Here is a 26635-nt window from a genome sequence, read left to right as displayed (position 1 = left end):
TCATTGTAGAATTCATTTGTTGTTTGCTTTTAAATCTCTTAACAGATTAGCGCCACAATATGTCAGACCTTTTAAAAATGCACACCCCCCACAAGGTCTCTGAGGTCAGCTGATCAGTTTCTTCTTGTCGTCCCCAAAACTCTTTTAAAATCCAGAGGTGATCGTGCATTTTCTGCTGTGGTTCCAAAACTTTGGAACAATACCCTCTTGCTAATCGGACGGCTCCCTCTTTAATGAGTTTTGAATCTTGTCTTAAAACATATTTTTACTCTTTGGCCTTTAAACCAGCATGAGAGTTGTGTGATTTTAGTCCATTTGATTTTCTCTGATGTATTTATGTCCGATAATATCGGACTGCCGATATTATCGGACGATTAATGCTTTAAAATGTAATATCGGAAATTATTATTATATTATATATTATATTATATTATATTATATTATTATATTAAGTATCGGTTTCAAAAAGTAAAATGTATTACTTTTTAAAACGCAGCTGTACGGAGTGGTACAGGGACGTAGGGAGAAGTACAGAGCGCCATAAACCTTAAAGGCTTTGCCTTTGCGTGCCTGCCCAATCACATAATATCTCCGGGTTTTCACACACACAAGTGAATGCAAGGCATAGTTGGTCAACAGCCATACAGGTCACACTGAGGGTGGCCGTATAAACAACTTTAACACTGTTACAAATATGCGCCACACTGTGAACCCACACCAAACAAGAATGACAAACACATTTTGGGAGAACATCCGCACCGTAACACAACATAAACACAACAGAACAAATACCCAAAACCTCTTGCAGCACTAACTCTTTTGGGACGCTTCAATATACCATACCATACCATACCAACTTTATTTATAAAGCCCTTTAAAAACAAGCACAGTTGAAAAACAAAGGGCTGTACACCACAAAGAAATAGAGGCAAAGGACAGACTAAAAAATAACATTTAAAACAGAAATAAAAATACACAATTAAAAAGCAAATATAAATTACCCTAAGAACAGTTTGTTAGATAAAAACAGTTTAAAAGTTAAAGACAGTTCAAAAAGTTAAAAGCTAAAAACAGTTCAAAGTCTCTATACACCCCCCGCTACCCCCACCCCCCAACCTCAACCCCGCCCCCCCAACCCTACCCACCTCAACCTCCTCATGCTCTCTCAGGGAGAGCATTTCCCAAATTCCAAGCTGCTGTTTTGAGGCATGTTAAAAAAAATAATGCACTTTGTGACTTCAATAATAAATATGGCAGTGCCATGTTGGCATTTTTTTCCACAACTTGAGTTGATTTATTTTGGAAAACCTTGTTACATTATTTAATGCATCCAGGTGGGGCATCACAACAAAATTAGGCATAATAATGTGTTAATTCCACAACTTTATATATCGGTATTGGTTGATATCGGAATCGGTAATTAAGAGTTGGACAATATCGGAATATCAGAAATCGGCAAAAAAGCCATTATCGGACATCTCTAGTTTTATGTATTTATTCTTTTATAGTTAAATGTTTTATATTATTGACTCTCCTCGTATGCATGTCTCTACTTCTGTGTGGCACTTTGTGAAACTTCTATTGTTTTTTTAAATGTGCTATATAAATAGAGTGGATTGGATTGGATCCTGCAGATTTGAGTATTTTCTACAAACTGTTTTCTTCCTAATACATAAACCTGGTGCATCTGGCGCCACCATCAGCTCCGAGAACTCAGCAGTGTTCTGCTGCAGAACCGCAATCATGCGATCTGGACAAAGTCGACACTCACCACCAGGATGAGAGTTCCCAAACATTCCGCCATGCCATGGCGAAGGAGCGTGTGTCGAATCCGAAAGGTCCCTTCCAGTTTGGCCAAAATGTCCTTTTGTTTGCCCATCATGCGAGTGGTATCTTCAAACGCTGAATATTCTCTCTCCACTTCAGCCGAAAGCTACTGCTACAGTGTGTTAGACACACTTTGTCCATCAATGGTTGACTATTTTTATGTGATTATTACACTCAGCTGTCACCAGTGGCGGGCCGTGTGTTTCCCACCTAGGCCTTCAGTGATGTCGTGTGTCCAATGATTACCTCTCAAAATACCATAATTGATGTCACCACATGGCCGTTGCTGGAGAAACTATCCAGAAACACATTTACTGGGCATTGAATCACCACCAGCAGTGTACAAAACGAGTTATTTTCTGGCGCAATAAACCCGCATCAGCAATTAAAACATATCTTATGTGGTACTGTCAAAATTAAAATTGCAAAAAACATATTAAACGTGAAAAAATAAAGAAATAAAATATCTTAACTCACAATTTGTAGAACCCAGTGGAGCTTCCGGGTTTGGCCGACATGGTCTCACAAGATGTGGTTTCTCTTTAAATATCCTTCTTGAAAATGGCCTTGTAAATATATGTGTTGTCTTGTCTAATCATAAAAGATGCAGACGAGGCGTGTTGGCTGAGTTCTTAAAGTTTACTCCACAGCGTGCTCATCAAAAACATCCCGCTGCCGCATACTTGCCAACCTTGAGACCTCCGATTTCGGGAGGTGGAGGGGGCGTGGTTGGGGGCGTGGCTAAGAGGGGAGGAGTATATTTACAGCTAGAATTCACCAAGTCAAGTATTTCATATATATATATATATATATATATATATATATATATATATATATATATATGAAATAATTGACTTTCAGTGAATTCTAGCTATATATATATATATATATATATATATATATATATATATATATATATATATAAAATAAATACTTGAATTTCAGTGTTCATTTATTTACACATATACACACACATAACACTCATCTACTCATTGTTGAGTTAAGGGTTGAATTGTCCATCCTTGTTCTATTCTCTGTCACTATTTTTCTAACCATGCTGAACACCCTTTCTGATGATGCATTGCTGTGTGGCATGCACAAAAGTGCTTTCATCAAATGCACGAGAGTCTGGAATCTTCCATCTCTCCCTAGCATGGCCCAAAACCGGTCAATCTTTGCTTCCTGAGGAAGATCTTCACTGCCAAGCACTTGGTAGTCTACTACTTCTTCCCGGAGGCTATCCAGGTCCAATCGCAGCTGCGGCTTGGAAGTTACAAGCGTATTTCTTCATCTTACTTAGTCGTCGGCGTTGCCACGGCTGTATCTTCCTCGTTCTTCTGCTTTGTCTCCTTGTTGTGTGCGCAGTTGTGCACTGCACTCTCTAAAAGCCGTATTTGTTATTGTCACATATGCATGTACAGTAGATGGCAGTATTGTCCTGTTTAAGAGTGTCACAACATTGCTGTTTACGGCAGACGAACTGCTTTACGGTAGACGATAACGTGACTGCTGTTGTGTGTTGTTACCGCGCTGGGAGGATGTTAATGAAACTGCCTAACAATAAACCCACATAAGAAACCAAGAACTCGCCCTCGATCCTTCTACAGTTATAACGTGATTGGGCAGGCACGCTGTTTATATTGTGGGAAAGCGGACGTGAAAACAGGCTCACTCAGGTCCGCATGGAGCTGGAGGGGGCATTTATATATATATATATATATATATATATATATATATATATATATATATATATATATATATATATATATATATATATATATATATATATGTATATATATGTATATGTATATATATATATATGTATATATATATATATATATATATATATGTATATATATATATATATATATATATATATATATATGTATATATATGTATATGTATATATATATATATATGTATATATATATATATATATATATATATGTATATATATATATATATATATATATATATATATATATACATATATATGTATATATATATATATATATATATATATATATATATATATATGTATATATATATATATATATATGTATATGTATATATATATGTATGTATATATATATATATATATATATATATATGTATATATATGTATATGTATGTATATATATATATATATATATATATATATATATATATATATATATATATATATATATATATATATATATATATCAGTGACGTGCAGTCAGGGGAGGCAGGTGAGGCGGGGCCTCACGTGCCATCATGGAAAGAAAAAAAATGTAAACAGAAAAAAATAAAAATTAAATTGTTATGTATCCAGTGATTATACTATAAAGTTATTTTCCATTTAACTTCACCAGTTTTAGAATAGTTTTATTCAAAATCGCTGAATTTTCACATTCAGCAGCCAGTTGAGGCACGTCACTGAGTTGAGCCTCACCATGGATTGCGCAATGACTCGGCTAACTGCTGGCCTGCTGTGCAGTGAGACCGTATTACTATATGAATTATATTATACATTTCCATAGTTTAGTTAGCTGAGGTATATAATGTACAGTGTATTTTGTCAACAACTGTATGTGTATAACGTATTTCTTGTGCTGAGCAATCATAAAACGGCTGCGAAGACGCACTGTGTGAGGCTCGCAGTAATCCCGCCTCCTGGTGGTAGAGGGCGCTAGTGATCCCAGCGATCATTCTTGCGACTACTCTGCTGCAGAAGAAGTGACAACAAGCAGCAACAGTTAGCAGCGATCGTTTATTTTTTCCTCTTGCCTGGACTATTAACATGGAGGATTATATATCTAAAATAAAACAGTTTTCTAAGCTGGACTTTCAATCGAAGCAGGAGGTAATACTTAAACGAAGATCTCCATCGAGACAGAGAGACTTTTAAAACTGAAGAAATATAAGGAAGACTTCCATAAACAAGTTATCGATGCTTTTGTTCAAAAGGAGCAGCGCATGGACTTCATTTATAAGTAAAGGTAAGACCATAATAAAGTTTTTTTTATTAAATGTGCTTTTTTGTGTGCTACAGTTTGTATGTGTAAAGTTAAAGTTAAGTTAATGTACCAATGATTGTCACACACACACTATGTGTGGTGAAATTTGTCCTCTGCATTCGACCCATCCCCTTGATCACCCCCTGGGAGGTGAGGGGAGCAGTGGGCAGCAGCGGTGACGCGCCCGGGAATCATTTTTGGTGATTTAACCCCCAATTCCAACCTTTTGATGCTGAGTGCCAAGCAGGGAAGAATGCTGGTATGAGTTTTTAAACATAACCCGTTAACTGCTGCCAATCAAATGGTGAATAAGATACTCTTTAGGGTTCATATGTATGTAAATCTGACTGTGATGAAGTCAGTGCCTCACCAGCCATGAACCTCACCGCACTTCACTGATATACACCCATATATATATATACAGTGTACATACATATATATATATATTTTTAATATATATATATGTATATATATATATATATATGTCTATATACGTATATATATATATATATATATATATATATATATATGTCTATATATGTATGCATGTACACTGTGTATATATATGTGTGTATGTATGTATGTATGCATATACACAGCATAAAACATACAACAACAATTTAAAAATTTAAATATAAATAACACAATAAAATAAAAAACAGATGATTTGTGAAAAGCCTGATTAAAAAGGTGTGCCTTTAGCCTTTTTTTTTTTAAAGTTCAACGCTCTCTGCAGTCCTGAGGCTCTCTGGTAAGCTGTTCCACAAGTGGGGGCCATAGCGGCTAAATGCCGCGTCACCGTGGGTCTTTGTTCTGGTATTCAGTAAAGCTAAAAGGCCAGTGCCAGAGGACCTCAGGATCCTTGAGGGTTGATATGGTAAAAGCAGGTCAGATAGATAAGAAGGCGCAAGGCCATTAAGACATTTAAAAACTAATAGTAGAACTTTAAAATCGACCCTAAAGCTGACTGTAAACTGTATTTGATCAGGCCCCGGGCCCCTCTTTAGTGGAAAAGTTAGGCCCTGAGGTCAAAAAGGTTCAACTGTGGCCTTCAAAAATATTTTGTTACTGTACAGGTTTAGGTCATACATGTAGAAATAAGTTGAGCACAAGTAAAGAGTGAGTAGGAGTGCTGGTACAAAATGATTCCCAGCCAAAGCGCAATTCTTTTTTATTGTTAATCGATTCATAATTTCGAAGGATTGATTCATAAAAAATATTTTTTTTTTTGCTTGCAGCTGCCAATAGAGAAGCTTTTTTAACCTGTATCATTGTTGTCCCAAATGTTAGACTGAGATAATCCATTTGAATTGAGAATCGATACTGGATCAAATCGCTTTCCCAAGAATTGGTATTGATGTGAAGTGTGAGTCCTTGTAAGATTCACATCCCTTTGTTACGTGCGGTGGAGAAGAATAAGGCACTGAGGCAGGGACATCCTTTAGCTTGAGGCGTATTTATTAATATAAATAAATTACGTGTGTAAGAAATCAAAATGTGTATGGTTTGACTATTTGGTGTGTCTCGCTGGTGAGTGTTACCGTACAATGTGGTGGTACAATGTGGTGTGTCTAGCTGGTGAGTGTTACCGTACAATGTTGAAGGTGCGTGTTGTGAGAGGTGCGGAAGTCCAGAGGTCCGTGGGCAAGCAAGAGGTCAAGGGCAGGAGCGAGGCGTCAAGAGTCCGTGTCCAGGCGAAAGGTCGAGATCCAGGGAGGCAGCAAGAAGACCAGAGGGAATCCGGGGAGACGAGACACACAGCTCGAATCCAGGGAACGAAGAGGAACTGCAGGGTGACGACACAGGACAGGACACAATGAGCACAGAGGAGGGGAAACACAGAGAGCAAGGAAGCACATAGGCGAGGAGAACTTGAGACGTGTAGAGCTTACTGTACGGAGACAAGTAGCTACGTTCTGGCACTGGAACGCAGGACACGCTGGCTTAAGAAGGCAGGGCAGCTCTCATCAGCGTCAGGTGTGTTGATTGTAGGGGGCACGGCAGGAGAGGCGCGTGCAAGGGCATGCCCAGAGATGTGCTCAGCGGCGCACACTGAGGAAAGTGCAGCGGCATGCGCTTGCGCCGTGACACCCTTAGAGTTAAGGCTGAATTATGCTCTGGCGTAACTGACGCCGAATGGCTCCTCCCCCTCTGAAGTCTGAAGGCGGACCCTTTATGTGCAACTCCAAACAAAATCTAGTTTTGCATCAGCAGCAACACGGGCCGCACAGTTGAGATAGGTCGACTGTTTCTTTAGTACGTCATTTCCAGGTTGTCCTTCCCACCTGTCCTCTGCCTCGGCTTGTTTAAGGCAGTGTTTTTCAACTTTTTCTGAGCCAAGGCACATTTTATTCATTGAAAAAATCCCGAGGCACACAACCAGCAGAAATCATTGAAAAATGAAACTCAGCAGCCGATATTGACAATAAAAAGTCGTTTTCGCAATTGTTGGATATGAATTCAAACCATAACCAACCATGCTTTACTATAAGTTTTTTCTGAAAGTAGGTGTACTGTCACCACCTGTCACATCACGTTGTGACTTATTTTGAGGTTTTTGACGTTTTCCTGTGTGTCGTGTTTTAGTTCTTGTCCTGCGCTCCTATTTCGGTGGCTTTTCCTGTTTTGTTGGTATTTTTCTGTAGCAGTTTCATGTCTTCCTTGAACGCTATTCCCCGCACCTGCTTTGTTTTGGCAATCAAGACTATTTAAGTTGTGCGGACGCTATCCTTCTTTGTGGGGACATTGTTGATTGTCATGTCATGCACATTGTGGACGCTGTCGGCTCCACGCGCTGTAAGTCTTTGCTGTCGTCCAGCATTCTGTTTTTGTTTACTTTGCAGCAAGTTCAGTTTTAGTTTAGTTTAGCACAGCCAACCCTAAGCTTCCATGCCTTTTCTTAGCAGCACTCTCCTTTTGTTTATTTTTGGTTTAAGCGTTAGATACCTTTTTACCTTCACTTTGCTTCCCGCTGTCGCCTGCATATTGTGATCACGACAAACCATGTTCCTGACATCTACAAAGCAATTAGCTACCTGCTGCCACCTACTGATATGGAAGAGTATAACACGGTTACTCTGCCGAGCTCTAGACAGCACAGACACTCACTCAACAACGGCACATTATTTTCAGATTATAATTACTGCTTTGCAAAAAATATTTTTAACCCAATTAGGTGAAATTACATAATCTCCCACGGCACATCAGACTGTATTTCACGGTACACTAGTGTGCCGCGGCACAGTGGTTGAAAAACACTGGTTTAAGGGTCACACCTCCCACTTTCGCTGAGGCCTTCTCCTCCGGTTTCTGAGCAATGTGAAAGGGACCGTTGTTTTGACCGTTGAAAATGATTAGTTCCAGCTACAACAACAATGTGGATGTAGCTTCAGTCACCATTGTTTACAACTGCTACACACAGGAAGCTAAAAGCTAGTCGACGAGAGTTGTGGTTGCTCACTCAAGAAAATACTGACCTCGGACGAGCTATAAACCAATTGAGATGCTGTCAAACGTGACGCGGGAGCATATTCAACTTTTAGTCTGGTACTCTGGTCTGGACCATACGTGCCAACCTTAAGACCTTCGAATTCGGGAGATTTGGGGGGTTGAGGTGGTATATATATATATATATATATACATATATATATATATATATATATATATATATATATATATATGTATAATAAATACTTGAATTTCAGTGTTCATTTATTTACACATATACACCATACTTGCCAACCCTCCCGGATTTTCCGGGAGACTCCCGAAATTCAGCGCCTCTCCCGAAAACCTACCGGGACAAATTTTCTCCCGAAATTCAGGCGGAGCTGGAGGCCACGCCCTCTCCAGCTCCATGCGGACCTGAGTGACGTGTCGACAGCCTGTTTTCACGTCCGCTTTTCCACAATATAAACAGCGGGCCTGCCCAATCACGTTATAACTGTAGAACGATCGAGGGCGAGTTCTTGGTTTCTTATGTGGGTTTATTGTTAGGCAGTTTCATTAACGTCCTCCCAGCGCGGTAACAACACACAACAACAGCAGTCACGTTTTCGTCTACCGTAAAGCAGTTCGTCTGCCGTAAACAGCAATGTTGTGACACTCTTAAACAGGACAATACTGCCATCTACTGTACATGCATATGTGACAATAACATCTACGGCTTTTAGAGAGTGCAGTGCACAACTGCGCACACAACAAGGAGACAAAGCAGAATGCATCATCAGAGAGGGTGTTCAGCATGGTTAGAAAAATAGTGACAGAGAATAGAACAAGGATGGACAACTCAACCCTTAACTCGACAATGAGTGTTATGAGTGTTATGTGTGTGTACATGCGTAAATAAATGAACACTGAAATTCAAGTTTTTCTCTTATTTATATATATATATATATATATATATATATATATATATATATATATATATATATATACATATATATATATATATATATATATATATATATATATATATATATATATATATATATATAGCTAGAATTCACTGAAAGTCAAGTATTTCTTTTATATATATATATATATATATATATATATATATATATATATATATATATATATATATATATGAAATATTTGACTTGGTGAATTCTAGCTGTAAATATACGCCCCCAACCACGCCCCTGCCCCGACCACGCCCACCCCCCACCTCCCAAAATCGGAGGTCTCAAGGTTGGCAAGTATGCATAAACACACACATAACACTCCTCTACTCATTGTTGTATTTGAAAGTGCAATGCTTTGCAGCCAGTAGCACAGCCTTTGAAGGAGCATAGGTATGGGCAGCATCTGTGAAATTTAATTTGCAGGAAAGGAGTGAGTTTTGTTGTGCGTGCAGTTGTGCACTCTCCAAAAGCCGTAGATGTTATATAACGTGACTGGGCCGGCACGCTGTTTATATGAAGGAAAAGCGGACGTGACGACAGGCTGTCCTCACTCTGGAGGGGGCGTGCCTTAAATCCGACTGGAAATCGGGAGAAATTCGGGAGAATGGTTGTCCAGGGAGATTTTCGGGAGAGGCACTGAAATTCGGGAGTCTCCCGGAAAATTCGGGAGAGTTGACAAGTTAGAAGTGGTCACTTTATTGCGTTCACACCGCTATTTTTTGTCAGCGGAACAGATGTTCAGTTAAGCATATGCAAAAAAATTGCATCCTGATCAGACGGCTTATGTTGTCACTCTGCCTTGTGTAAAGAGCCCCCAAAGCTCCCCTTTGCTGGGGATTTTGTTTTATTTTAATCAAAGTGTTAATTGATGAGGGATGTTGAAAAAGCAGAAAGAGGTGTTGGCTTAAGATTTCACCTTGTTGCACCAATCAACCCTTCCTCACCGTGTGTGCTCGGTGTTGGTGTGTGTGTGTGTGTGTGTGTGTGCGTGTGTATGCGTGCGTCCTCGCACTGCCTAATGCCGTGTTATCGGCGTCTCTGAGGACACCGTAATGAAGATGTTCTCATTGTAGCCTATTAGAGAGAGGAACATGTTGATGGTTTATCTTCAAGGTGAGTTTGCACAGTGTAGCACAATGCAAAAAAAAAGAAGAAAAGAACAGAGCCATGATAACCTTCATCTGCATATTTACACACTGCTACTGATTTATTTACTGATAAAGGGGCTTGATCAAGCGTCTCGTGTGTTCGGTTGTGTGTGTGTGCTTAGTTTGGTGTTGAATGTCAGCAAACATTGACATTAAACACTCGCAGGCCGTGTTAATAAGAGGGACGTTTTTACACACATTATTGAAATGTTTGCTCTTTAAAGCACAAAACCGAACTCCTACAATTAATTTATGTGGGTTGTGTTGTTTTACTTTAGCTACTCTGACACGTGGACCTTTTTAAAGTCAAAATAAAGTAGTTCCATTGGCATCATTTGGTGATGCTTTTTAGCATGAACTCAAGGCTTCAGACAATTTTTTGTTGACAGGATTTATTGAATCATTGCTGTAGGCCCCATTTTTAGTTTTGAAATGCTCCGTATTTTCCGGACTAAAGGGCGCTACTTTTTACCCACGCTTCGAACCCTACTGCTTATAAAACAGCGCGGCTAATTTATGGATTTTTCTTTGCTAACGGCCTTCATGTTTTGTATTCAACAAATAGTTTTCATAATACACCGACGGAGACACTGAAAAGGTGTGTTATCGTTTGTGTTATGACGCCATCTTTTTGGACCAGTTTGCTCACTGCAGGTGCCGCAGGTTGAAAATGTACTTTGTGTTTGGTTCCTCGAACTGGAAGTGTTCGTGCATAGCGTTTCTGCTCAAAGGATTCTTCATTCATCACTCCATGCAACATTTGTAAGTTTTACAATATAACTAAAACAATGTATACTTACTAAACCGTCCGACATGTGACTCTGTAGAGTGTTTTCATGCATATTTGTACGTGCTATCGTAATGTAATAAAGCTAACATTGTTAGCGTCAACAAATACGCTAACACATTTCTAAATGTCTGTGTTAGTATTAGTAACTTACAATGACATTCTATTTGTATTGTTTCAATTTCGTACATTCACCAAAACGTCACCGTGGAGTTATTAAGTCTGTTGGGCTGTTTGGAGAGCCAGCCTGCGCAGCTAGTGGGTTCATGACGATGACTTCCGTTTTGTTTGATCAGCCGTTTTACTGCTGTGTTACAGACACTGTTTGGAAACAACTAAGGTATCTAAATAAGCATTTACAAAATCTTTTGTAGTGGTATAAATTTGTGATGTATAGTTTGGTGCGGTATTTATTAATTTAGTTTATTTATTTTAGCACAGCATAATTGTATGTAAATATATTTTGTGCCTGTTATTTATAAGTCCCTTCTTATGCAGTGTCTTTTATTAGTACTTATTTTTCTAATCAGCCTGAACTAAGCATAAGGTTTAGTGTGTTAAATAATTATCAATCCTTGTGATTAACACATGGCGTCATAACATTTGATTAGGTTGTAAACTGTAAGTAGCTTAAATATAATTATTGAATACGATTCAAATCAAGAGTAGGATTACTAATTCAGTTTTAATATTTGAGTGGAATAGTTGGGCTCCGAGGTCAAAAAGGTTAAGAACCCCTGCTTTAGTCTTTCAAGTACCCGTATTTTTCGGACTATAAGTCGCAGTTTTTTTCATAGTTTGGCCGGGCTCCAGTGCGACTTATATATGTTTTTTTTTCCTTCTTTATTATGCATTTTCGGCAGGTGCGACTTATACTCCGGTGCGACTTATACTCCGAAAAATACGATATTGATGCAGAGCTAAGTCATAGCATGAAATAGCCATTGAAATCAAGGGGGTCCAAACATTTTCCAAAGAGAGATACATTTGGTAACATTGAGTGTGGGGGTCACTATGACATTCCTTACATTTAATTAAATTAAACCCAAACATTTAATCCCAATGGTGGTCAAGATATGCTCAGCTGTGAAATAAATCTACAGGGAAAAACAGCCTACACGTCAACTTTGAGGTATAGGCGACATTATTACAATTATTGGTGTCTTCTTCTTATACCTCTGCCGGAGCAACATAACTCAAAAGTTATTGGCCGATTTGGATGAAACTTTCAGGGAATCTTAGAAAATGGGATAATAAATAAATAAATACATAAATAAATAAATAAACAAAACAATTGGATTTTGTAGCTGATCTGGATATTTCCTGCTATGTTACCTTACGTTTATGATACAAGCTTCATCTTCTGTGCGAGCGTGCGCTCGCGCACCTGCAGAGGCAAAGAGAGTGGAGACTGACAAGAGGGTTCACTCTGTTTATGTCACGACTTGGTCCGGGGTGTTTGCTTTTCCAGGATGCAGTGGAAAGTTGGCACGGGCGAGACGGGAACCAAGGTACATGATTTATTTATTTAAAAAAAAGATCAAACAAAAAGCGCGCACAATGGCGGAGAATAAACTATGAAAAACAAAAAGACTATAAACATGGAACCAAAACTTACTGTGACAAGGGACATGAAGCAGGATCATAGAGGAGTGTGCAGAAGCATATATGGGGTGCGAGGTCGTCAGAAAGACAAACTGAAAAACACTGAACTTAAATACTATGGACATGATTAGTGAAAGCAGGTGCGTGACTCAAAACGTGAAACAGGTGCGTGACGTGACAGGTGAAAACTAATGGTTGCTATGGTGACCAGACAAGGGAGTGAAAAGACAGAAACTAAACAAAATATGACTTTAAACAAAACATGATAATACAGACATGACAGAACCCCTCCCTTAAGGACAGATACCAGATGTCCAAGAAAAAAAAAACTTAACAAAAGTCATGGGAGGGCGGGAGGGGGACATGGCGGTGGGTTGCCAGACCACGTGTCCCCGTATCCACCGGGGCAGAGTTAGGTGGCGGCGGCGAGTGGAACGCCGCTGCAGCAGGCGAGGCGGGCGCCCAGGGAATGGCCACATTCGTGGCCGACTGGGAGGTGGGCGCACTTGGCGTGGCGGGCGACCAGGTAGCGGCCATATCCGTGGCCGACGAGGAGGCAGGCGCGTCGTCATCGTGGCAGGCGTGGCTTGGCGTGGTGAGTCAGGCGGCGAAGCTCGGCGTGACGCGTCCAGCGGCGAAGCTCGGCGTGACGCGTCCAGCGGCGAAGCTCGGCGTGGGTCTTGGTCTTGGTGTGGGTCTTGGCATGGCGAGTCTTGGTCTTGGCATGGCGAGTCTTGGTCTTGGCATGGCGAGTCTTGGTCTTGGCATGGCGAGTCTTGGTCTTGGACTTGGCGAGTCTTGGTCTTGGACTTGGACTTGGCGTGGAGGGTCTTGGTCTTGGACTTGGCGTGGAGCTGGTACCGGAGCTTGGCGTCGTGGAGCTGGTACCGGAGCTTGGCGTCGTGGAGCTGGTACCGGAGCTTGGCGTCGTGGAGCTGGTACCGGAGCTTGGCGTCGTGGAGCTGGTACCGGAGCTTGGCATGATGCGGCTAGGCGTGGTGCGGGTACTGGAGTCTGCCGTGGAACTTGGCGTGGTGGAGCTGGTGCTAGCCTTGGTGCGGCAACAGGTGCAGCGACAGGTGCTAGCTGAGGAGCTAGCCTTGGAGCAGGTGGAGGTGGCCTAGCTGGGGGTTGCGGCTTGGCAGGTCGGAAGACTGGTGAGGGCGGTCTTGCTGGAGGCTGTGGCTTGACAGGTCGGTAGACTGGTGGTGGCGGCCGTGAGGGAGGCTGTGGCTTGACAGGTCGGAAGACTGGTGGTGGCGGCCGTGAGGGAGGCTGTGGCTTGACATGGTGATGCTGAGCCATCCCACCTGAACAATTCCCAGCCCTAGCCCCCCCCCCCTCAAGGGGCGGATACCAGACGCGCTCCCTGCGGTCTGGAACTCTCTGTAGGGGTGGGCGGAGGAGGGCAGAAACTTCCCCATTAAATTGTCCAAATTGTCTTTCTTGTGCCTGGGATTGAGTGGGTGAAAAAAAATTGTTTTGTGTCTTGGGTGTGGCTTGAGTCCTGGGGAGCGGGGAATCAAAAGAAAAAGAATTCAGAAAAAAAAAATCCTGGTCTTTGACGTCATCCGGGCGAAGCCGGGCTGGCTGCTGCTTGCTTCCGCCCGGAGGGGGAGGGGCTTGTGGGAGCGGCGTGTCCCGCTGGCTCGCGGATGTCCTTCCTGGCGTCCCTCGCTTTTGGCGGCGCTTCCTTGGCTGGGATGACGCGCCAACGTCCCCGGGCCAAACGGAGCTGATCGGCACCAGTTTGCCGGTCGGACCCCACATTAGATCTCTGCGCTCCACGGAGGAGTAGCGCAGCGTTTCTTCCTCCATCGCGCGCAGGACCGCCCATGTTCCCTCGTCAAAATTGTCCAAATCGGCCAACTTACGTGCGGAAAAGCGGGTCTGCTGACGACCTACTGTCACGACTTGGTCCGGGGTGTTTGCTTTTCCAGGATGCAGCGGAAAGTTGGCACGGGCGAGACGGGAACCAAGGTACATGATTTATTTATTTAAAAAAAAGATCAAACAAAAAGCGCGCACAATGGCGGAGAATAAACTATGAAAAACAAAAAGACTATAAACATGGAACCAAAACTTACTGTGACAAGGGACATGAAGCAGGATCATAGAGGAGTGTGCAGAAGCATATATGGGGTGCGAGGTCGTCAGAAAGACAAACTGAAAAACACTGAACTTAAATACTATGGACATGATTAGTGAAAGCAGGTGCGTGACTCAAAACGTGAAACAGGTGCGTGACGTGACAGGTGGAAACTAATGGTTGCTATGGTGACCAGACAAGGGAGTGAAAAGACAGAAACTAAACAAAATATGACTTTAAACAAAACATGATAATACAGACATGACAGTTTATTTCACTCCGCAATAAATAGCTCAAAAGGTTATGGGCTGATTTTCATCAAATGTTTATTAAATTGGGATAAAGGACAAGTGATTACATGTTGGGGCTGATCTGGATAGTTCCTACTATGTTACTTGAGGTGTGATTTACCAGCTTCTACTTCTGTGTGTGTATGCTGGCGGCCCCGCCGAGACAAAGACAGTGGATGACGGACAAGAGGGTTCACTCCATGTTTCTTCTTCGTTCCACTATACATAGCTCAAAAAGTTATGGGCACATTTTGATCGAACTTTTATAAAATGTCCAAAATAAGATAAGGAACAAGTGATTACATTTTGGGGGTGATCTGGATCACCGTCCGGATTCAGAACTATTTTACTACTGGGAGGTAGGGTCTGGCAGAGGTCTGCAATCTCCAAATTTGTTTTCTAGTTATCATTATTATCATAGCAACCTTTTTGAAAGAAAATGTACCAAATCAAACTTGTTCATCATTCAGGGCGCACGGAAATAATCAAAGAACATATACACTCTAGAACACGAAGGTAGTCAGACATTTTGGTTTTCATTTGCCATTTTCTGTGTAATGTACCGTATTTTTCGGACTATAAGGCGCACTCAAAATCCTTTCATTTTCTCAAAAATCGACAGTGCGCTTTATAACCCGGTGCGGCTAATGTACGGAATAATTCTGGTTGTGCTTACCGACCTCGAAGCAATTTTATTTGGTACATGGTGTAATGATAAGTGTGACCAGTAGATGGTAGTCACACATAAGAGATACGTGTAGACTGCAATATGACGCCAGTAAACAACACCAAACCTTTAAATCATGGGTGTCAAACTCTGGCCCGCGGGCCAAATTAGGCCCGCCGTGTAATTCATTTGGCCCTTGAGGCAATATCAAATTAACATTAGAGCTGGACCACCGGTATTATACAGCGGCGGTGCCGCTGTAACACCGCATTCACCACTTGAGATTTTCCCGGGAGTCTCCCGAATTTCAGTGCCCCTCCCGAAAATCTCCTGGGGCAACCATTCTCCCGAATTTCTCCCAATTTCCACCCGGACAACATTATTGGGGGTGCGCCTTAAAGGCACTGCCTTCAACGTCCTCTACAACCTATCATCACGTTCGCTTTTCCTCCATGCAAACAGCGTGCCGGCCTAGTCACATACTATATGCGGCTTTTACACACACACAAGTGAATGCAAGGCATACTTGATCAACAGCCAAACAGGTCACACTGAGGGTGGCCGTATAAACAACTTTAACACTGTTACAAATATGCGCCACACTGTGAACCCACACCAAACAAGAATGACAAACACATTTCGGGAGAACATCCGCACCGTAACACAACATAAACACAACAGAACAAATACCCAGAACCCCTTGCAGCACTAACTCTTTCGGGACGCTGCAATATACACCCCCCCGCTACCACCAAACCCCGCCCCCGCCCACCAAGTTAATGTTGATATTTACCTCAGAAGGCTGCAAATAGAAAAGAGGCATTCAATTTTTTATTTAAATTGTATTTAATATACTATTGATGTTTTTTCGTTTGTTTTTTGAAAGTTGATTTTGCACTATTAAGTTGTATAAGCGTTGCTTGTTCCATATTCAGTGTTAAAGCAAATCAGTGTAGCTAACTGAGCAATAATTAACGTTTCATTCATGCACTTTCTCTTGCTACTTCAAGGCTTGAATGTTTGATTCATTCTTTATTGTTATTTTATTTTAAAATGTATTATTAGCCTGTGGAAAAAGTTTATTTTGATATTTACCTCAGAAGGCTGCAAATAGAAAAGAGGCATTCAATTTTTATTTTTATTTTATTTGATATGCCATTGATATTTTTGAATTATTATTATTATTATTATTATTTGATACTCGATTTTGCATGTCACTATAAAGTTATATAAGCCTGGCTTGTTCAATATTCAATGCAAAACTTGTTTGGGTCCCTATTAAAAAGGTTAACTGGTTCAACCTTGGCCCGCGGCTTTGTTCAGTTTTAAATTTTGGCCCACTCTGTATTTGAGTTTGACACCCCTGCTTTAAATGTTCCATTGAAAATAAATAACATTACACACGGCGCTCAAAAATCTGTCAAAATGTTTTAGTATGACTTTGAAGCCGCACCGCTTGATGGATTGTCGGCCCATTACGCATACTTGCCAACCTTGAGACCTCCGATTTCGGGAGGTGGGGGGAGGGGGTGTTGGTGGGCGTGGTCGGGGTGGGACTGGGGCATTGTTGGGGGCGTGATTGGGGGCGTGGCTAAAAGGGGAGGAGTATATATATATATATATATATATACATATATATATATATATATATATATATATATATGTGTGTATATGTATATATATTTATTTATTTTATTATATATATATATATATATATATATATATATATATATATATATATATATATATATATATATATATATAAAATAAATACTTGAATTTCAGTGTTCATTTATTTACACATATACACACACATAACACTCATCTACTCATTGTTGAGTTAAGGGTTGAATTGTCCATCCTTGTTCTATTCTATGTCACTATTTTTCTAACCATGCTGAACACCCTCTCTGTGATGCATTGATGTGTGGCACACACAAAAGTGCTTTCATCAAATGCACTAGATGGCAGTATTGTCCTGTTTAAGAGTGTCACAACATTGCTGTTTACGGCAGACGAACTGCTTTACGGTATACAAAAACGTGACTGCTGTTGTTGTGTGTTGTTGCCGCGCTGGGAGGACGTTAATGAAACTGCCTAACAATAAACCCACATAAGAAACCAAGAACTCGCCCTCGATCATTCTACAGTTATAATGTGATTGGGCAGGTATGCTGTTTATATTGTGGGTTAGCGGACTCAGGTCCTCATGGACCTGAGTCTGCCTGAATTTCGGGAGATTTTCGGGAGAAAATTTGTCCCGGGAGGTTTTCGGGAGAGGCGCTGAATTTCGTGAGTCTCCCGGAAAATCCGGGAGGGTTGGCAAGTATGCCATTACGGCTACCGTATTCAGAGATACAAGTATTACTATGGTGTGTGTGTATAAAGACAGCAAAATGGCACTCATTAGCAGACATATTATCTGGTGTTTTGTTTCACAATAATATGCAAAACCGACTTTTCTTACCTTCGGGTACCTGCTGATGTGTATTTGAGATCTGCATAAGTCCTGAATATGTGCGCACCTCCGCCACTGTAGTCCGTGGCGACACCGTAGTCGATAAGCTTAGTCGATAAGCTTCTTCTTTTTCTCTATCTTCTTGTTATGGGACATTCATCCTCTGCTGTTGCCATTTCTAATATAAAGTAGCGTAAAGTTCTAACTTATATCTCGCTATGGAAGCGCTAAAACATACTGGTGTAGTGAGTTTACATAATTCACCCACGGAACTTTAGTTATTAGAGAGTTCCGGTTGGATGTTTTTTCACGGGACACATTTCCGGCCTTGTTGTTGCACTGGTGAGCCACGGATGAGGAGATGCTGCTCTGTTGTTGATGTAAGTAAAGTCTGAATGTCATTAAAACAGTTAGCTTCATCTTTTGACACTTCTTCCACTCTCGTCCTTGCACGCTACACCGCTACAACAAAGATGACGGGGAGAAGACGCTGTCCAAGTGGAGGCACGTATATAAGACCGCCCACAAAACGGCGCATCCTGATGCGACTGTCAGAAAGCGACTTGAAAATGATCTGTAAAACATCATCTATGCAACATTTTGACCAAAAAAACACCGTTACATGTTATGTAGACCACAAGGAAGTGTTTTCCATTTCGGAAAAAAAAATCATAATATAACCCCTTTAATGCACCCTATAATCCGGTGCGCCTTTTGTATGAAAAAAAACATGACTAGACCCACTCTTCAGCAGTGCGGCTTATAGTACGGTAATCTGTTGTTGTTTGTGGAAAAAAACATACTTTAGACACCCTTGCATTATAATGTGAATGATGGTAACTTGAGTGTGTAATACCATTGCAATGCTAGTTTTACTGCCGCCTGGAAAGTATGTTTATATATGTATATATATATATATATATATATATATATATATATATACATATATCAGTGACGTGCAGTCAGGGGAGGCAGGTGAGGCTGGGCCTCACGTGCCATCATGGAAAGAAAAAAAATTTAAAAAGACAAAAATGTTATTAAATTGTTATATGTATCCAGTGATTATACTATAAAGTTATTTTCCATTTAACTTCACCAGTTTTAGATTATTTTTATTCAAAATCGCTGAATTTTCACATTTGCCGTTCAAATACTGAGAAGAGACTTGCGGTGAGTCACCAGCCAGTTGAGCCTCACCATGGATCGCGCAATGACTCGGCTAACTGCTGGCCTGCTGTGCAGTGAGACCGTATTGCTATGTGAATTATATAATACATTTCCATAGTTTAGTTAGCTGAGGTATATAATGTACAGTGTATTTTGTCAACAACTGTATGCGTGTAACGTATTTCTTGTGCTGAGCAATCATAAAATGGCTGCGAAGACGCACTGGCTGAGGCTTGCAGTAGTCCCGCCTCATGGTGGTAGAGGGCGCTAGTGATCCCAGGGATCATTTTTGCGACTACTCGGCTGCAGAATAAGTGACAACAAGCAGCAACAGTTAGCCATCGTTTATTTTTTCCTCTCGCCTGGACTTTTAACATGGAGGATTACATATCTAAAATAAAACAGTTTTCTAAACTGGACTTTCAATCGAAGCAGGAGGTAATACTTAAAGGAAGATCTCCATCGAGACAGAGAGACTTTTAAAACTGAAGAAAGATAAGGAAGACTTCTATAAACAAGTTATCGATGCTTTTGTGCAGAAGGAGCGGCGCATGGACTTCATTTATAAGTAAAGGTAAGACCATAATAAAGTTTTTTTTATTAAATGTGCTTTTTTGTGTGCTACAGTTTGTATGTGTAAAGATAAAGTTAAGTTAAAGTAGCAATGATTGTCACACACACACTAGGTGTGGTGAAATTTGTCCTCTGCAATTTGACCCATCCCCTTGATCACCCCCTGGAAGGTGAGGGGAGCAGTGGGCAGCAGCGGCGCCGCCCCCGGGAATCATTTTTGGTGATTTAACCCCCAATTGCAACCTTTGATGCTGAGTGCCAAGCAGGGAAGAATGCTGGTATGAACTTTTAAACATAACCCGTTAACTGCTGCCAATCAAATGGTGAATAAGATACTCTTTAGGGTTCATATGTTTGTAAATCTGACTGTGATGAAGTCAGTGCCTCACCAGCCATGAACCTCACCGCACGTCACTGATATATATATATATATATATATATATATGTATATATATATATATATATATATATATATATATATATATATATATATATATATATATATATATATATATATATATATATATCAGTATATATATATATATATACAGTATATGTCTGTCTCTCTGTCTGTCAGACAGGCATGCATGCATATATATATATATATATATATATATATATATATATATATATATATATATATATATATGTATATATGTATATATATATGGATGGATATATATATATATATATATATATATAAATATATATATATATTAAAAAAATAAAATAAAAAAAAATTATATATATATATATATATATACACAGTATATATATATATATATATATACAGTATATATATATACAGTATATGTCTGTCTGTCTGTCTGTCTGTCTCTCTGTCTGTCTGTCAGACAGGCATGCATGCATGCATATATATATATATATATATTTAAAAAAAAATAAAAATAAATATATATATATATATATATATAAATACAGCCTATTGCAATGCAGACCAGCATCCCTAATAAGGTGCTGAGCATGTTTTAGCCAAAGTCTTGAAGACATATTGATGAATTGATTTCGCAAAATAAGAAAAATAAATAACAGTGGTTGTTTTTCACCAGCCGCCTGTCCAAAAGCACAGCTGATCATCCTTCCTCTTTAAAAATGAATCCGCCGTGCTGAAGATTTATATTTTATATTCCTGAGCTGGATGCATAATATATGTTGGCTTGTGAGCGAGTCAAAGGTCACATTAGTTCAGTATAAACCGGGCACAATGTGTTTGTGCTATTTCGAGGGTAGTAAATGGCACACACAGGAAGAAAAAAAAGATGAACACAATATAAATAAAAGAATATGATGAATAAAATAACAATAAAAGCATTAATAATTGAGATTATGCAGCGTAAACTACAAGACATTATTAGACATGAAGCAAACAAAGGTAGCGATGAGCTGTTCTGGTCGGTACTACACGGGCGCAGCTCATCACGTATGCGCACACACGCGCGCCGACATCCATTCCATGCAGATCCAGAACATTAAAGGCTGCCTGAGCTTCACTGTGTGCTAATAAAACTACTGGAGTGTCAGCTATGATGTCTGCAGACAAACTATGTCAGACAGCCGTGCCTTGTCATTAACGTTTATTCCCCGTTTTTTTCCCCTTTTTACCTTTCATAATAAATTTTCATAATGTGAAGGGGACATAATTATCTATAGCCACATTGTTTGTAGTTTATATGCACTCCCATCGCACCGTTACTCCTTAGAATTGTGGTTTAAATGAGCGAGTCCAGAATGTAGCGATTGAGCGGAATTGCAATTTTGCCCCATAGCAAAAATGTTTATCAAAACATGGAAATATGGGCTGTTACTAAAATTGTTTTTTTTTTTAAAGAAGCTTTATCCTCTATTTCCAACTTTTAAGACTTAAGTAAAAGTACCAGTAAAGTGGAAAAACAAGTTGCCTCTATATCGAAGCTATTATCATATACACTTTATTGCCAAAAGTATTTGGCCACCTGCCTTGACTCACATATGAACTTGAAGTGCCATCCCATTCCTAACCCATAGGGTTCAATATGATGTCGGTCCACCATTTGCAGCTATTACAGCTTCATCTCTTAGGGAAGGCTGTCCACAAAGTTGCGGAGTGTGTTTATAGGAATTTTCCACCATTCTTCCTAAAGCGCATTGGTGAAGTCACACACTGATGTTAGTTGAGAAGGCCTGGCTCTATCGTTCTATCGTGTTCAGGTCAGGACTCTGCGCAGGCCAGTCAAGTTCATCCACACCAGACCTTGTCATCCATGTCTTTAAGGAGCATGCTTTGTGCACTGGTGCACAGTCGTGTTGGAAGAGGAAGGGGCCCGCTCCAAACTGTTCTCACAAGGTTGGGAGCATGGAATTGTCCAAAATGTTTTGGTATCCTGGAGCATTTAAAGTTCCTTTTACTGGAACTAAGGGGCCAAGCCCAACTCATGAAAAACAACCCCACACCATAATTTGTCCTCCACCAAATTTCACACTCGGCACAATGCTTTGTTCTCCTGGCAACCTCCAAACCCAGACTGGTCCATCAGATTGCCAGATGGAAAAGTGTGATTCATCACTCCAGAGAAGGCGTCTCCACTGCTCTAGAGTCCAGTGGTGATGTGCTTTACACCACTGCATCCGACGCTTTGTATTGGACTTGGTGATGTATGGCTTAGATGCAGCTGCTCGACCATGGAAACCTGTTCCATGAAGCTCTCTGCGTACTGTACGTGGGCTAATTGGAAGGTCACATGAAGTTTAGAGCACTGTAGAAACTGACTGTGCAGAAAGTCGGCGACTTCTTTGCACTATGCGCTTCAGCATCCGCTGACCCCTCTCTGTCAGTTTACGTGGACTACCACTTGGTGGCCGAGTTGCTGTTGTTCCCAAACTCTTCCATTTTCTTATAATAAAGCCGACAGTTGACTTTGGAATATTTAGGAGCGAGGACATTTCACGACTGGATTTGTTGCACTGGTGGCATCCGATGACAGTTCCATGCTGGAAATCACTGAGCTCCTGAGAGCGGCCCATTCTTTCACAAATGTTTGTAGAAACAGTCTCCATGCCTAAGTGCTTGATGGTATACACCTGTGACCGGGCCAAGTGATTAGGACACCTGATTCTGATCATTTGGATGGGTGGCCAAATACTTTTGGCAATATAGTGTATATCTGACGTAAATAGATATAATCAAAACAGTATCAATCTGACAGAGGTTCCCAAGCCATTTTGAGAGATAATGAGGAAGCCAGAGGTAGAAACCACCGATCCTTTCCCCATCAACAACAATGCAAATCATGCAGACTTTGTGAGAGCCAACAACGATGATTTTGGGGAAAAATGTTACTCCAGAAATGTGTATTTTCGATTCTAAATATAAAGAGGATGAGCTACAATATTTAGAAGCTCTGTTAAACAGATCCAGCTTTAGTTAAACACTGAAGCAAAGTGCTAAACAAGAAATACAAACTACAAACATAATAAAACGATAGCTTACTGTACAATGTCTGCTCTCACTTCGATGACAACTGATAGAATGTCCATATCTTCCCGTGTATATGAAGAATTAATCAAGATGCACTCGAAGGGTTAACAAAGAAGTCTCCCTGCATACACATGACTTTGGTTGTGTGTGTTTGTCTCAATCTCTAGGTATACATTGAATGTCCCGGAGGAACAACTTCTACAAACCCCGTTTCCATATGAGTTGGGAAATTGTGTTAGATGTAAATATAAACGGAATACAATGATTTGCAAATCATTTTCAACCCATATTCAGTTGAATATGCTACAAAGACAACATATTTGATGTTCAAACTGATAAACTTTTTTTTTTTTTGCAAATAATCATTAACTTTAGAATTTGATGCCAGCAACACGTGACAAAGAAGTTGGGAAAAGTGGCAATAAATACTGATAAAGTTGAGGAATGCTCATCAAACACTTATTTGGAACATCCCACAGGTGAACAGGCAAATTGGTAACAGGTGGGTTCCATGATTGGGTATAAAAGTAGATTCCATGAAATGCTCAGTCATTCACAAACAAGGATGGGGTGAGGGTCACCACTTTGTCAACAAATGCGTGAGCAAATTGTTTAACAGTTTAAGAAAAACCTTTCTCAAGCAGCTATTGCAAGGAATTCAGGGATTTCACCATCTACGGTCCGTAATATCATCAAAGGGTTCAGAAAACCTGGAGAAATCACTGCACGTAAGCAGCTAAGCCCGTGACCTTCGATCCCTCAGACTGTACTGCATCAACAAGCGACATCAGTGTGTAAAGGATATCACCACATGGGCTCAGGAACACTTCAGAAACCCACTGTGAGTAACTACAGTTGGTCGCTACATCTGTAAGTGCAAGTTAAAACTCTCCTATGCAAGGCGAAAACCGTTTATCAACAACACCCAGAAACGCCGTCGGCTTCGCTGGGCCTGAGCTCATCTAAGATGGACTGATACAAAGTGAAAAAGTGTTCTGTGGTCTGACGAGTCCACATTTCAAATTGTTTTTGAAAACTGTGGACGTCGAATCCTCCGGACCAAAGAGGAAAAGAACCATCCGGATTGTTATAGGCGCAAAGTTGAAAAGCCAGCATCTGTGATGGTATGGGGGTGTATTAGTGCCCAAGACATGGGTAACTTACACATCTGTGAAGGCACCATTAATGCTGAAAGGTACATACAGGTTTTGGAGCAACATATGTTGCCATCCAAGCAACGTTTCCATGGACGCCCCTGCTTATTTCAGCAAGACAATGCCAAGCCACGTGTTACATCAATGTGGCTTCATAGTAAAAGAGTGTGGGTACTAGACTGGCCTGCCCGTAGTCCAGACCTGTCTCTCATTGAAAATGTGTGGCGCATTATGAAGCCTAAAATACCACAACGGAGACCCCCGGACTGTTGAACAACTTAAGCTGTACATCAAGCAAGAATGGGAAAGAATTCCACCTGAGAAGCTTAAAAAATGTGTCCCCTCAGTTCCCAAACATTTACCGAGTGTTGTTAAAAGGAAAGGCCATGTAACACAGTGGTGAACATGCCCTTTCCCAACTACTTTGGCACGTGTTGCAGCCATGAAATTTTAAGTAAATAATTATTTGCAAAAAAAAAAGAAAAGTTTATGAGGTTGAACATCAAATATCTTGTCTTTGTAGTGCATTCAATTGAATATGGGTTGAAAAGGATTTGAAAATCATTGTATTCCGTTTATATTTACATCTAACAATTTCCCAACTCATATGGAAATGGGGTTTGTATAAACTGTATATATACACGCTTGTTACTCTTGGTGTCTCCTAGCCGCTCAGGCAAATAATATTGTCTAAAAATACATTTTCCTATCGATAACGTAACATCATCGGCAAAGTGTGCGCTCTTTCAGTCAATTAGTGTGCGAGGAATATATATATTTATATATATATATATATATATATATATATATATATATATATATATATATATATATATATATATATGTATATATATATGTATGTGTGGGAAAAAAAATCACAAGACTACTTCATCTCTACAGGCCTGTTTCATGAGGGGTTCCCTCAATCATCAGGAGATTTTAATGGGAGCATTCACATACCATGGTTTATATAGGGCACAGAGTGGGTGGGTACAGGCTGGTGTAGGGGCGTGGTGATTGGCTCATGTGTTGCCTAGGAGGTGTTTCCGTCTGTGGCGGCATGCTGATACAATTTCGCTGTGCTTGTTGAGGGATGACAGGTCTGGACGGTATATAATAAACAGTTTCTCTTTCAAGCATAGGTTGCATCTTTTATTACCACTATTGTAAGGTGTGCTGGATGCAAGAATTTGCCATGTTATTGAATATTCAACATTATTGTCTTTGAGGTCCCAAATGTGTTTGCTGAGTTCTGTGGTATTCCGCAGGTTTTGATTCCTGAAAGAAGCCTTGTGATTGTTCCATCTGGTTTTAAACTCTCCCTCGGTTAATCCTACATATGTGTCGGATGTGTTATTGTCCTTGCGTGTTACCTTAGATTGGTAAACAACTGATGTTTGTAAGCACCCCCCGTTGAGAGGGCAATCAGGTTTCTTGCGGCAGTTGGTTTTGGGGTCGCTCTGTCCGGGGGCCGACGGCTCATTTGCAATTGTTTTGTTGTGGTTTGAGATAATTTGTCGTATATTGTTCATGCAGCTGTAGCTCAATTTAATGTTGTTCTTGTTGAATACTTTTCTTAGGGTGTTGCCTTTGGGGAAGTGTTTGTCAATCAGACTGAGGAATTTGTGGCCAATGTTAGTTGAGACGGTTTCCTGGCGTGGGTTCATAGGTGAGGGTGAAATTGTATATGTATATATATACTGTATATATATATATATATATATAAATATATATATATATATATATATATATATATATATATATATATATATATATATATATATATATATATATATATATATATATATATTCCTCGCACACTAATTGACTGAAAGAGCAGAGACGTGCAGTCACTGGAGGCAGGTGAGGCGGGGCCTCACCTGCCATCATGGAAAGAAAAATAATGTAAAAAGAAAAAAATGTAAATAAATTGTTATATGTATTCAGTGATTATACTATAATGTTATTTTCCATTTAACTTCACCAGTTT

At 40.2% G+C, this 26635-nt stretch overlaps 1 pseudogene; it reads right to left on the bottom strand.

Annotated features, from left to right (window-relative positions):
- Window positions 1-1879, bottom strand: part of LOC133577647 (aquaporin-3-like) — a 42552-nt pseudogene extending 40673 nt beyond the window's left edge.
- Window positions 1880-26635: the final 24756 nt, after the last annotated feature.

The sequence above is a fragment of the Nerophis lumbriciformis genome, linkage group LG39, assembly GCF_033978685.3.
Source record: "Nerophis lumbriciformis linkage group LG39, RoL_Nlum_v2.1, whole genome shotgun sequence".
Lineage (NCBI taxonomy): Eukaryota > Metazoa > Chordata > Actinopteri > Syngnathiformes > Syngnathidae > Nerophis > Nerophis lumbriciformis.
This window is presented reverse-complemented; position numbering and strand designations above follow the sequence as displayed.